The 14,208-nt window shown below is 42.5% G+C and overlaps 1 protein-coding gene across 3 annotated transcripts in view; it reads right to left on the bottom strand.

Moving 5' to 3' along the window:
- Positions 1–14,208, bottom strand: part of MAP3K5 (mitogen-activated protein kinase kinase kinase 5) — a 259,401-nt gene that overhangs the window by 181,067 nt on the left and 64,126 nt on the right. The window lies entirely within an intron of this gene.

Below are 14,208 nucleotides of genomic sequence, written 5' to 3'. Positions count from 1 at the left end.
ACCAAGTATTGTAAGAAACCTAAATCTAGAGTTTAAAATTCATTTTGAGAATCCAAGGATGGCTCCATGGAAAACGATCATCAGCCACCCCTGTATCAGGGCTGGGGAATCTTTTGTTCTGCCAAAGCCATTTGGATACTTATGACATCTTTCATGGGCCATGCAAAATTATCAGCTTAAAATTAGCCTGCTATGGACTTAATGAATTCAGAGTCTCGCCTGTGGTTGCTGTGGTAGGGCCAGACCAAATGATCTCACAGGCCTAATTCGCCCCATGGCCCAAGTGTTCCCCATGTCTGCTATAGGTGCTCTAAATATATTAATTAAAATCCAAAATCCATTCTTCATAAAAAATAATTGCAAATTAAAAATTTTAAAAATCATGTTTTTATTATAAAGAATAATACACATTTCCTAAGAAACTTCAGATTTGTGCTTGGAGGTATTTCCATGAAAACCAGGAAAAGGCTGTCATCTATTCCCATAATCATATACTGGCTTTCTGAAAACCCCAGGCAATGCATTAGGATTTTTCAGAAGTAAAGAGGTATTATAGAAAATAAAATTATCACCATTTGCAGATGCTATGGTTGTCAAATAAAACACCCAACAGAATTAGCTGAATAACTATTAGGAGTAATATCTGTACAACTTAGAAAAGTGTCAAGATGTAAAATTGTTATGAAAAGCAAGCACTTCCTTTATAATCATGGTATTTGGGATATATAGTAGTAAAACAGGACCCATTCACAATTACAAAGAAAATGCTAATATATATCAATATATTATACAACATATATAACATAATTTTTTAAAACTATTACAGATGAAAGGGTATATTTATAAATCATCTCATCTTATTGGTCAACTTAAAACAATCATGCAAATGATTAAAAACTGTTACAGGCTCTTTTCTTTTTCTATTTATTTATTTGAAAGAGTTATACAGAGAGAGGAGAGGCATAGAGAGGTAGAGAGTCTTCCATCCTATGCTTCACTCCCCAATTGGCCACAACAGCCAGAACCGCACCCATCTGAAGCCAGGAGCTTCTTCTGGGTCTCCCATGTGGGTGCAGGGGCCCAAGGACTTGGGCCATCTTGTACTGCTTTCCCAGACCATAGCAGAGAGCTGGATCGGAAGAGGAGCAGCCGGGTCTCAAATCGGTGCCCATATGGGATGCCGGCACTTCAGACCAGGGCGATAACACACTGCACCACAGCGCCGGCCCCTGTAATAGGCTCCTTTTTTTTTTTTTTTTTTTTTTTTGACAGGCAGAGTTAGAGAGAGAGACAGAGAGAAAGGTCTTCAGTTTGTTGGTTCACCCCCCCCAAATGGCCGCTACGGCCGGCGTGCTGCGTCGATCTGAAGCCAGGATGCCAATCCAAAGCCAGGAGCCAGGTGCTTCCTCCTGGTCTCCCATGCAGGTGCAGGGCCCAAGCACTTGGGCCATCCTCCACTGCCTTCCCAGGACACAGCAGAGAGCTGGACTGGAAGAGGAGCAACCAGGACAGAATCCGGCGCCCCGACCGGGACTAGGCAAAGGATTAGCCTAGTGAGCCACAGCACCAGCCTCTATATGTGGTCAAAGATATTTTAAAATAGCAAAACAGAAATGAAATTTTTATATGCTGTGGGAAAGTATGAACTTTGTAAAAGACTTAAAACCTTAAAATGATACACAATCTTTGATGCAGTATTTTCATTCTTTGGAATTTATCTTGGGAACATTTTTTAAATTTTTATTTATTGAGGTGGTGGGAGAGGGGGAAGGAAAGAGGGAGAGAGAGAAAACATGCTCCCATCCATTGGGTCACTACCCAAATGCCCACAATGGCTGGGTACGGGCAAGGCCAAAACTGACACACAGGAACTCAATCCATCTTTCAGGAGCCCAGCTACCTGAGCCAACACAGCTTCCTCCCAGCGTCTGCATTAGCAGGAAGCTGGAGTCAGGAGCCAGAGCTGGGTATTGAACCCAGGTGCTCCAATGTGGAATGTGGGCATCTTAACTGCTAAGCCAAATGTCTTCCCCCCATGTAAATTCTTTTTTTTTTTTTTAAGTTGTATTTACTTATTTCCTTCTATTTGAAAGGCAGAATGACAGAGACAGAGACAGAATCTTTCATCTACTGGTTTACTTCCCAAATACCCTCAACTAGCAGAGCTGAGCTAGGCCGACACCAGGAGCCAGGAACTCAGTCTGGGTATCCCATGTGGGTAGCAGGGACTCGAGTATTTTTCCTCCCAGGGTGCACATTACCAGGAAGCTGAATTGGAAGCAAAGCTAGAACTCAAATTCAGGTTCCCTGATATGGGATGCAAGTATCCCAAGCACAGACTTAACCACTGTGTCACAACACCCACTACCAAAAAGTTCTTAAATATATGCAATTTCCTTAGCAATATAAGTACTGGAATATTGTTTTTTTTTGGTTTTGTGTGTGTGGGTTTTTTTTTTTTTTTTTTTTTTTTTTTTTTTTTTTTTTTTGACAAGCAGAGTGGACAGTGAGAGAGACAAGAGAGAAAGGTCGTCTTTTGCTGTTGGTTCACCCTCCAATGGCCGCCACGGCCGGTGCACTGCGGCAGGCGCACCACACTGATCCGAAGGCAGGAGCCAGGTGCTTCTCCTGGTCTCCCATGGGGTGCAAGGCCCAAGCACTTGGGCCATCCTCCACTGCACTCTTGGGACACAGCAGAGAACTGGCCTGGAAGAGGGGCAACCGGGACAGAATCCGGCGCCCCGACTGGGACTAGAACCCAGTGTGCCGGCACCACAAGGCGGAGGATTAGCCTATTGAGCAGCGGCGCCGGCCTGAGATATTGTTTTTATAGCCTTGGCAACTCATGACTAGAGCCTAGGGCAATTACTGACGCCATAAACAAGAGAGGCAAATTGTTAAGTCAACAACAGGAGTCACTGTGTACTTACTCCTCATGTAGGATCTCTGTCCTTAATGTGTTGTCCAATGTGAAGTAATGCTATAACTAGTACTGAAACAGCATTTTGCACTTTATGTTCTGTGTGGGTGCAAACTGATGAAATCTTTACTTAATATATACTGAATCGATCTTCTGTATATAAAGATAATTGAAAATGAATCTTGATGTGAATGGAATGGGAAAGGGAGCGGGAGATGGGAGCGGTGCAGGTGGGATGGAAGTTATGGGGGGGGGAAGCCATTGTAATCCATAAACTATACTTTGGAAATTTATATTTACTAAATAAAAGTTTTTTTAAAAAAAGGAAAAAAATAAAATGAAAAATGTCTAAATGTCCAAATGTCCAATAGTAGGGAAATAGTTGTGCAGGTTGAATATTCCCACCTGAAATGGCTGGGACCAGAAATGTTTCAGATGTTGATTTTTTTAAATGATTTTGGAATATTTATATTTATATTTATATATTTATATTTATATATTTATATTATACATATTATACATATTATACATCTTGGAGATGGGACCCAAGCCTAAACATGAAATTCATTTATAACTCATATATTCATACACCTTAGCCACAAAGCCCAATGTGATTTTATATAATCTTTTTTTAAAAAAAGATTTATTCATTTGAGAGGCAGAGTTACAGTCAGAGAGAGGCAGAGATAGAGAGGTCTTCCATCCACTGGTTCACTCCCCAGATGGCTTCAATGGTTACAGCTGTGCCCATATGAAGCCAGGAGCTTTTTCTAGTTATCCCGCAAGGGTGCAGGGGTGCAAACACTTGGCCATCCTCAGCTGGCTTCCCAGGTGCACCAGCAGGGAGCTGGATTAGAACTGGAGCAGCCAGGATGCCAACACCATATGAAATGCCAGTGCCACAGGCAGTGGTTTAACCCACTAAGCCACAGTGCTGGCCCCTACACAATCTTTTTAGTGCACTTATGTTTTGACTGCACTTGTCACATAAGGTTACATGAGGAATTATTCATTTGTAGCATCACATGAGCATTCCAAAAAGTTTCATATTCTAGATTTCATATTTTCAAGATGCTTAACCTGTATATATGTATAGGTTTATGTGTATATATATACACACACAATATACATATTGGTACATATGTACATTACACACATATAATGATAATTTCAAATAATGTCATCATGTAACCACTGAAAGTATAAAACAGAAGAATACTTAGTTTTGGGATAAATTCACATGATAGTAAGGTATTAAAATATATATACATTACAATATATAGTATATACATGGAAATATTAGTGTATTGTACTAGATACAACCAAACTATATAAGGGGACTTAAAACAGTGGGGTCTTCAAAAAGTTTATGGAAGATACATTTTGTGGAATAATTATAGATTTCAAAATCTTTTGCACCAAAATAAACCCATCATTTAAGTCCACTTTTCCACAAACTTTCTGAAGCATCCTTGAATGCTATGAGTAAAAATATCTGAAAAGTTCTACAATATAACTTAAGCCATGGTAATAGCTGTGTAATGGGATTGCGAATTTTTCTACATCATGCCTTCTGTACTTCCCACAATTCCTATTATGAACCTGATTTATAATTTAGGAACTCATTAAAACAGAAAAAGAACAACATTCAAAATCTGTGAGACTGAATGTAAAACAAAAATTCACACATAAAAAAAATGCAGGCTTGGGTGGGTGTTAGGATGACAGTTAAGATACCACATTAGACACTGGAGTGCCTGGGATCATTCCCCAGCTCTGGCTCCTTAGCTTCCTGCTGAAAATGCAGCTCCTGGGAGGCAGTGCCTGGGAGGCCTGGACTGCATTCCTGGCTCCAGCACCAGCAGTTGGAGGCATTTGGGAAATGAACCAGTGGATGAAAGTACACTCTGCCTCTGCGTGTCTTTCCGTCTCTCTCCATTTGCCTCTTAAATACATCAATTACATGTTTTTAGGGCCGGTGCTGTGGCATGGCAGGTAAAGCTGCTGCATGCAGTGACAGCATCCCATGTGGGCGTCAGTTCAGTCCCGGCTACTCCACTTCCAACTCAGCTCTCTGCTATGGCCTGGGAAAGCAGGAGAAAATGGTCCAAGTCCTTGGGCCCCTGCACCCATGTGGGAGACCTGGAGGAAGCTCCTGGCTCCTGGCTTTGGATCGGCACAGCTCTGGCCGCTACAGCCATCGGGGAGTGACCAGAGGATGAGAGGCTTCTCTCTCTCTGCCTTTGCCTCTGCATCTCTGTAACTCTTCCTTTCAAATAAATATTTTTTTAAAAAATTACATTTTTTAAAAATGTAAACTCATGAGAAGCTGTTTGGTTCACAGTCTGCTTTATCAAACAAACATGAAATTAGAATTCACATTTGCTCAAAAATCAGATGAAATGGAGAAAGGCATAGATGGTTTTCTGAAATTATAAATGGGAATACAGGTTGAAAGAACTTCAGAAAGTTACTTTTGCAAAGCTAAAAAAGACTTAAGAACTCTTTAATACAAATAGTTTTCCTTTGGGGTCCTTAACATTTCTACATCAAAAATCAACACATGAAACTAGTGAATCATTGCATCCACCCACTCACCCATCTGCCTCCTTCCCCCACACTGCTTCTGCCTTGTGCAGGTGCCTGCACTCAACAGTCAATCACACTCCTTTAAAATCAAGAGAGCGTACAGTGGGGCTGAAAGACACCAAATAAAACAGTGGCTGATGAAGAATAAATGAGAGGCATGCAAAGAAAAACACTAGCTATGTAATAAGAGGGAGGATGTTTTTCCAGAGAATTGCCTCGTGGGATTTGATGCTAAAATAAAATAAAAATACTGTAGATAGTTTTCAGATTAAGAGAGAAACCAGACATTTAAAATAAATGGTGCAAATAAAAGAAGGTGTATTCATTATATCTATGCAGGAACAAACCTATTTTTCATTGTTTTTTAAAAGATTCAAAAGTGCTTGTCGGCATAATTTTTAAATACAGTACTATGGTATGGCAATTTGAAAAAGGTTGATTTTTTTTTCTACTTCAAATTCAGATGTGTGATTTGTTCTAAGACATTTTTCTTTTTTTTTTTTTTTAAGATTTGTTTATTTATTTGAAAGTCAGAGTTACAGAGAGAGAGAGAGAGAGGTCTTCCATCCAATGGTTCACTCCCCAATTGGCTGCAACAGCCAGAGCCTCTTCCAGGTCTCTCACGTGGGTGCAGGGGCCCAAGGACTTGGGCCATCTTCCACTGCCGGGAGCGGAGCAGCCGGGTCTTGAACTGGCACCATATGGGATGCCAGCACTGCAGGCCAGGGCATTAACCCACTGCACCACAGCACTGGCCCCAAGACATTTTTATTCATAGGCATCCTGAAATGTTCAACATACAGGTCTTTCACTTAGGTTGTTAAATTTAGTTCTAAGTGTTTAATTTTATTAGTGGTACTACAGATGGTATTCTTTTTAAAATTTCAAAATCCCGATTGTTCATTGCTGGTATATAAAAACATAATTGATTTTTGTATATTGATCTTGTATTCTGTGATTTTTACTAAACTCATTTACTAGTTTTAGAAGCTTTTTTTTTTGTATATTTTTGGGGATTTCTACATGAACAATTGTGTCTCCTGCACACGGAACTGATTTTGTTTCTTCCTTTCCAATCTGAATGTCTTTTATGTTTTTTCATTGTGTGTGCTTTGATATGCTGGGAAGTTTTTAATTTTATTTAAGTTATATAAGTTTAATACATTTCATTTATACAGACCTGAAGCAGTAACATTTCATTATCTAAATAAAGAGAATACTTTCTGTTGGCTACCTTCTAACTCTAATGTGAACCTTTTTGGAAAAAGCAAAATAAATAGGTGAAATTATCTTCCTTGTGAAATGATCCTTAAAACATGGGACAGCTCTTTGGCTGTGTGGTCAAGAGACACTGGTTGAGACACCATGTCTCACATCAGAGTGTCTGGGTTTAATACCCGGCTCCAGCTTCTGACTCCAACTTCCTGATAATGCAGACTCTCAGAGGCAGCAGTAACGGCGAACTCAACGGGTTCCCCTCATCCATACAGGAGACCTGGACTGAGTCCCAGTTCCTGGCTTGGGATTCCAGCCAGGGTCACTGTGGGCATTTGGGGAACACAGTGGTGATACGAACTTACTCAGTCTCTTTCTGCCTCTCAAATAAACAAAATACAATTTAAAAATGCAGAAGATGTCATTTTTATCAAACTCCAGATATGCCAACATTTTTGAATACTACTTCTAGAAGGTAGCTTATCCACTTTATTTCACAAACACACATTCAGTGTCACTATGCATCAGAAACTACCTGCTTTCCAAATACGAACACACTTAATTTTCATTAATACCCCTTTGTGGTAGGTTACATTATTTCAGGATACTGAAGCACTCAAGGTATCCACCAAAGACAAGCCAGAAAGTGTTGGTGTCAGGATTCAAACCCAGGCAATCTGGCTCCAGGATCCATGCTCTTAAATTCTTAACTCCACTTGTAGGAGATGAAAGTTCACAAGCTCAGGCCACAAAAGGAATTGTGAAAACAGAGCCAAGACCCATGCATACTACTCTTGTCATGTATTTCATGAGTAGATGCACTCAATAATTGTCTGAGTTTTTTGTGATAATATTGTAAAACTGTAACACTTAGAAATTGAAGACAAAGTCATTTAAAGTATAGACAAAAACACAAAACTTTCTTACATTTTTACCTAAGGTGAGGCTTGTTTCCTTGTCGCAACTGAGTTAATGTTAAATAGAGCATAAAATTAGGTTTACCAGGGTTTATTAATGCATAATAAATATTTAGGGCAGTAACATAAAACTCTGGAGCCTAACTGTGTTTTGGTTATCAAATGCCAGTGGTTCACAGTCTATCTTTTAAAGTGTTTTCCTTCATAATACAGTATCTGTTAGGTTACATGTCTCACATGACTTGATGCACTTATGAAAAGTGGAGCTGGAAGAAAACGTTAACCTTTAGTTAGTTTTTAATCTCTTTGGTCATCTTCCATAGGCACCAGATCACAGATGACAAAGCAAGAAGCCTACGTGTCAATGTGGCTTGTGCCACTGCTGATGAGGAGCTTCCTCCAAAATGTCACAATCAACGAAAACATCCCAAGTCATCAAACAGAATTACCCTATCTAGCCACAATGGATTAATCCCCAAGACAGCCTAAGAGGTCCAATTTAATCTGACAAACATCCTGAGTGCCTATTATACACAAGGCTCTTTGTTTTATCTGCTTTCTGTTGTGAACATTAAAAGGGAAATTAATGAGATAGCTGTTTGCTTTCTTTTGTGGAATACAAACACATGTTGGCAAGCACTGAGGGCAAAATGTGGCCAGCGCTGAGGAACTGGGAACACTCAGGGACCAACGAGGTCAGGACTGGTTGGATGGAGTAAGGTCACTTATGTGGACTGGGCATCAGTGCACTGTGGAGTCAATGGAGTGCAACTAACACAACTATTCACAAGGCGTGAACCAAGAAAGGTCCCCATGAGGCAGACACCAACCTCCAAATGCTTATCCTACCTTTGATTCCAAGGGAAACAACCCACCTTGCACTGTTTTTTCTATTTGATGACAAGTTAAATGCTATTTACAACTACATTATACTATTAAAATTACTGAAATACTATCCATGACCTAAACATTGTACCCAGTGGTATCCAGAAGACTCTATTTTCTAAAGTTCAGCAGGCATAAAATATCAACAAAATGTCTACTGTATGAGGGGTCTTCAAAAGTTGATGGAAAATGAGCATGACGACAAAACTAAGCATGGATTTCACAACTTTTCTGTATCAAAATAAACTTATCTCTTCATTCCCTTTTCCCACATATGTTTCTGAAGTATAGGAGAATCAGTGTCACGGTCAGAGAGGATAGAAGAATCATCTATCAACATTGTCTTGAGTTGGATGCAGTCTGGTGATTCCTACTGTTAAGTTACTATTCACTCACCTTCATCGGCATCACTTGACTTTCTCATGTGTGGTTTGGCTAACCCTTCCAGTTGGAATAATGCACCTTTCTGTCAACAGTATACTCTGGCCCACAAATTTCCTCACCCCTGAATAATAAGTGCATGCCCAGTGACTAAGACATGAATCACTCTTCCATTGCTAAAGCAAATGTATACACAACTCCCAACCCAACCCTCACTTGTTTATTTGATGAATTTCATTATTACACAAGTGTTTTGTTAGTTTTTTTTTTTTTTACCGGAAATGTGAGGCCTAATAAGGAGATGATCAGAGGGACATTTTGCACTTTGAGATAGGCCTTAAAAAGTTGAAAGCTGGGCCGGCGCCGCAGCTCAATAGGTTAATCCTCTGCCTGCAGCAGCGGCACCCCGGGTTCTAGTCCCGGTCGGGGCGCTGGATTCTGTACCAGTTGCTCCTCTTCCAGTCCAGCTCTCTGCTGTGGCCCAGGAGAGCAGAGGAGGATGGCTCAGGTCCTTGGGCCCTGCACCTGCATGGGAGACCAGGAGAAGCACCTGGCTCCTGGCTTCGGATCAGCACGGTGCGCTGACCGCAGTGGCCATTAGGGGGTGAACCAATGGCAAAGGAAGACCTTTCTCTCTGTCTCTCTCTCACTGTCCACTTTGCCTGTCAAAAAAAAAAAAAAAAAAAAAAAAGAAGTTGAGGCCGGCACCGTGGGTCAATAGGCTAATCCTCCGCCTTGCGGCGCCGGCACACCAGGTTATAGTCCCAGTCAGGGCGCCGGATTCTGTCCCGGTTGCCCCTCTTCCAGGCCAGCTCTCTGCTATGGCCCCGGAGTGCAGTGGAGGATGACCCAAGTGCTTGGGCCCTGTACCCCATGGGAGACCAGGAGAAGCTCCTGGCTTCAGATCAGCACAGTGCGCAGGCCGCGGCGGCCATTGGAGGGTGAACCAACGGCAAAAAGGAAGACCTTTCTCTCTCTCTCTCTCTCTCTCACTGTCCACTCTGCCTGTCAAAAAAAAAAGTTGAAAGCTATGAATGGGCATCTGGCCTAGTGGTTAAGACGCCACTTGAGATCCCTGCATCCTGTACCAGAGTGTCGGGGTTCAAGTCTTGGCTCTACTTACAATTCCAGCTTCCTGCTGATGTACTCCCTTGGCGGCAGCAGGTGAAGGCTGAAGCGGCTGCATCCTTGCCACCCACAAGGGAGACCTGGATTGAGTTTCTGGCTCCTGGCTTGGGCCTGGTCCAACACCAGCTATTGCAAGCATTTGGGGAGTAAACCAGTGGATGGGAGATGTCTATCCATCTTCTCTGTTTCTCTGCTTTTCAAATAAAACCTTTCAATAAAGGTTGAGAGCCACAGCACTTACAAAACGAGAGGGAAAAGAGGAAAGCGGAGCCATCTGGAGGGGATGGAGAGACCAAAGAGAAAAGAGAGACAGGAGATAACAAAGACAGAAGGAAGGAGAAAAACAAGATGACTATTACAAGAACTAAAATCCGCTTGCACAGGTAACATCAGAGCTCAGCTTCTGATGCTCCAGGTTGAGAGATCTGAGCACACACCATGGCAGGTGGCAGGCCCTAGAAAACACAGCCTCTGAGCTTTGCTTTCTTCAACTATAAAGTGGGACAAAATAAAATAAATTGGTCAATAATACTGACTGCACAAAACTGTTGTAAAGATTATACGTGCACCAGGCACAGTGAACACTCAAGGAATGGCAATCACATGGAGGTATTACAAGAAATGCGCAGGAGTCCCTTTGAGCCACCATTATAAAACGTTATTGAAGACAATGTTAATATGTAACTCAGTGCCTTCCGACGAAGCCTCATACAACTTGTTTCTCAGGGAAATTACGTTGAAGTCAAATTTGTGACAGCATCAAAAGTCAACATAAAGAGCTCTGACTTGATTCTAAAAGCAGTGGACACTTCATCTATGTCCCCATGAGTTCAGGGAAGGGGTGAAGCAGGATCAAAGCTGTGCTTTGGAAAGAGAAGTCTGAAATATGTGCATGGAAGAGACTCAACAGACTGGGGGCTGGGAGATCATTTAGGATGCATCTGAGGGAGCGTGTGCTGCCCCTAAACAATACAGAGACATCTTGGGAAAAGTCAATAAGCATGAGAATTTAGGGGATGCACACAATATGTGTGGTTTTTTAAAGATTTGTTTATTTATTTGAAAGGGAAAGTTAGAGAGGCAGAGGCAAAGAGACAGAGGTCTTTCATCTGCTGGTTCACTCCCCAAATGGCCACAACAGTCAGAGCTGGGCCAATCCAAAGCCAGAAGCCAAGAGCTTCTTCCAGGTCTCCCACACAGGTGTAAGTGCTCAAGGACTTGGGGGTCATCTTATACTGCTTTCTCAGGCCATAGCAGAGAACTGGATCAGAAGTAGAGCAGCTGGGACTGGAACCAGCGCCCATAGGGGATGCTGGCATTGCAGGCACCAGCTTTTCCAGCTACGCCACAGTGCAGGCCACAGGCAATCTCTTTTGAACCTGGATGGTCAAGGACGATGATTTTCTATAGTGAGGGACACAAGAAGAGAAAGGATTCTTTTCCGGGGGGAGGAAAGTGGGAATTTGATTTTGAATTGGAACACACTAAATTGTGTATGTTGGCAGGGGGTATACATGTGAATACATAACTGACAGGTGTCATTCTCAATCCCAGAAGAAAGATCAGAATCAGAAAGATTTAAGAGTTGGGGCCACTGCTGTGATGCAGTGGGTTTATGCCCTGGCCTGAAGCACCGGCATCCCACATGGGCGCCAGTTCAAGACCCGACTGCTCCACTCCCAATCCAGCTCTCAGCTATGGCCTAGGAAAGCAGTAGAACATGGCCCAAATCCTTGGGCCCCTACACCCGCATGGGAGATCTAGAGGAAGCTCCTGGCTCCAGATTGGTGCAGTTCTGGTTGTTGTGGCCATTTGGGGAATGAACCAGCAGATGGAAGACCTCCCTCTCTCTCTGTAACTCCACCTTTCAAATGAGTAAATAAATATATCTTCAAAAATATATATCTTTGAATAAAAAAAAGAGTCATGGTGATGGCTTGAGTATTGAATCCACCCAGCAGACTGATTGTTGAATTAGAGAATAACAGGATAGAGTTCTAGGACTCCAGGACTCCTCTCATTATACATAAAGTGGAAACACAGATATATGTTCATAAAAAGATATGTAATGAAGACATGCAATTGCACCATTATTTGTAAACCATCAGCAGTAGAAGAAACAAATCAGATACTCCGGGGAGGGGTGGCAGTGCCTTGTTAGGGGGCCTGAGGGAGCCTTCTGGGGTGCTGTTAGGGCTCTGCTTGAACTGGAGGCTGGTTACTCAGGTTTGTTCACCTTGTGAAAATTAACTCATCTCTCCTCCATAATGCTGCCCAGGAAGTTAAGAGGTCTGTCTGCATGACTTTCCTGTGGCCACTGAAACAAATTACTGCAAATGAGATGCCTTAAAACAGATTTATTCTCTCACCATTCTGGAGGCCAGAAGTCATAAACTGCAGTGCAGGCAGGGCCAGGGCCACTGTACTTTCTCAGGGAGAGTCAGTTCCTTGCCTCTTGGGGAGTTTTCAGCATCCCTTGCCTTGTGGTGCCTGTGCATGTGATACCAAATCGCAAATCGCCCTCTGCCTGTTTCTCCCTCCCTCTCAAAATTCAATTACACATTTGTGTGGATACAGTGTGATACTTCAATGTAAATATATCATGTGTAGTGAAAACCAGGGTATCTAGCATTTCCATGTCCTTAAACACTTAAAAACATTTTATTAACATGTAATAGGCCGGCGCCACGGCTCAATAGGCTAATCCTCCACTTAGCGGCACCGGCACACCAGGTTCTAGTCCCGGTCGGGGCGCCGGATTCTTTCCTGGTTGCCCCTTTTCCAGGCCAGCTCTCTGCTGTGTCCCAAGAGTGCAGTGGAGGATGGCCCAAGTGCTTGGGCCCTGCACCCCATGGGAGACCAGGAGAAGCACCTGGCTCCTGGCTTCAGATCAGTGCGGTGTGCCTGCCGCAGTGCACCGGCCGTGGCGGCCATTGGAGAGTGAACCAACGGCAAAGGAAGACCTCTCTCTCTCTCTCTCTCTCTCTCTCTCTCACTGTCCACTCTGCCTGTCAAAAAAAAAAAAAAAAAGGCATGTAATAATCTGCCTCTACATGATACTGGTGATGGCACTTAGGATCTACCCAGATAACCCAGGATCAGGCTGTCTCAAGATCTCTAACTTGATCACAAGTAATAAGGTTCTACAGTTTTGACACAAATAATGGAATGGGAGTGGAGGGACAATATTCAGTCGGCTACAAGGATTACAAAGCCATGTGATAAGGACTATGAGTACAACAGAACTGAAGGTGTGAATATGAGATTAGGACAAGGAGATATTGAGCCTAGGTGATTCTCCAAAGACTAGCAAAGAAAAGAAGAGAATTAACACAGCAGGAAGAGTTGTACATTCAGTAATGAAACCAAAAGCTCAGAATATACTTTAAAGGGAGAGAAACTTAGAGGTTTTTAGTATTACAATGGTGTACTTGATGTCAGTAGAAAGATTATGATTGGGAGGTAGTTACTTAATGGAGACAATCTCTATATTCTCAAATAAAACAGATGGGTTGGGACAGATGGCAGAAGGGAAAAGTCAACCTAGGGTGTGGAAAAAAAGGGAAATACTTTAAGGGAAGAAGAAGGGAAGCAACATAAGGCAAAGACCAGGAAATAACGACATAGTAATGCCCCTTCTTGGATAGAGAGTCAGGGTGCTGGTAGCAAGCAGAGGGGAAATCCCCACCCATGGTGAGCTGGAACAAGCCTACATCTTGTGGACACCGCTGAGATTAAGTCTGAAGGCAAGGCAGCACCTCATCTTCTTCCTACAATGTGAGCCCAATTCAGCTTTTTTCACTGAAAGGAATTTAGGTTAGACTTTGTCATTTATAGTAAGGCCAACTACTGCAGCAGCAGGAGCACAATGTGAACCCAAGTCTTACAAGACACTTTTTTCCCCCCAAACTCTTCTCTGATTATCATGAAGAAAAAGCAGCAGCTGATGAAAAGTGGGACGATAAGACTAAACTTTAATTCCATTCTGCTTAAAAATAAATTAACAGGGCTGCACCACCACGTAGTACGTTAAAAGCCTCCACCTGCGGCACCAGCATTCAAAATGAGTGCCCGTTCAAGTTCCAGCTGCTCCACTGCCAATCCAGCTCTCTGCTAATGCCTGGGAAAGCAGTGGAAGATGGCCCAAGTGTTTGGGCCCCTGCACCCGCATAG

Source organism: Oryctolagus cuniculus, chromosome 5 (genome assembly GCF_964237555.1).
Source record: "Oryctolagus cuniculus chromosome 5, mOryCun1.1, whole genome shotgun sequence".
Classification (NCBI taxonomy): Eukaryota; Metazoa; Chordata; class Mammalia; order Lagomorpha; family Leporidae; genus Oryctolagus; species Oryctolagus cuniculus.
This window is presented reverse-complemented; position numbering and strand designations above follow the sequence as displayed.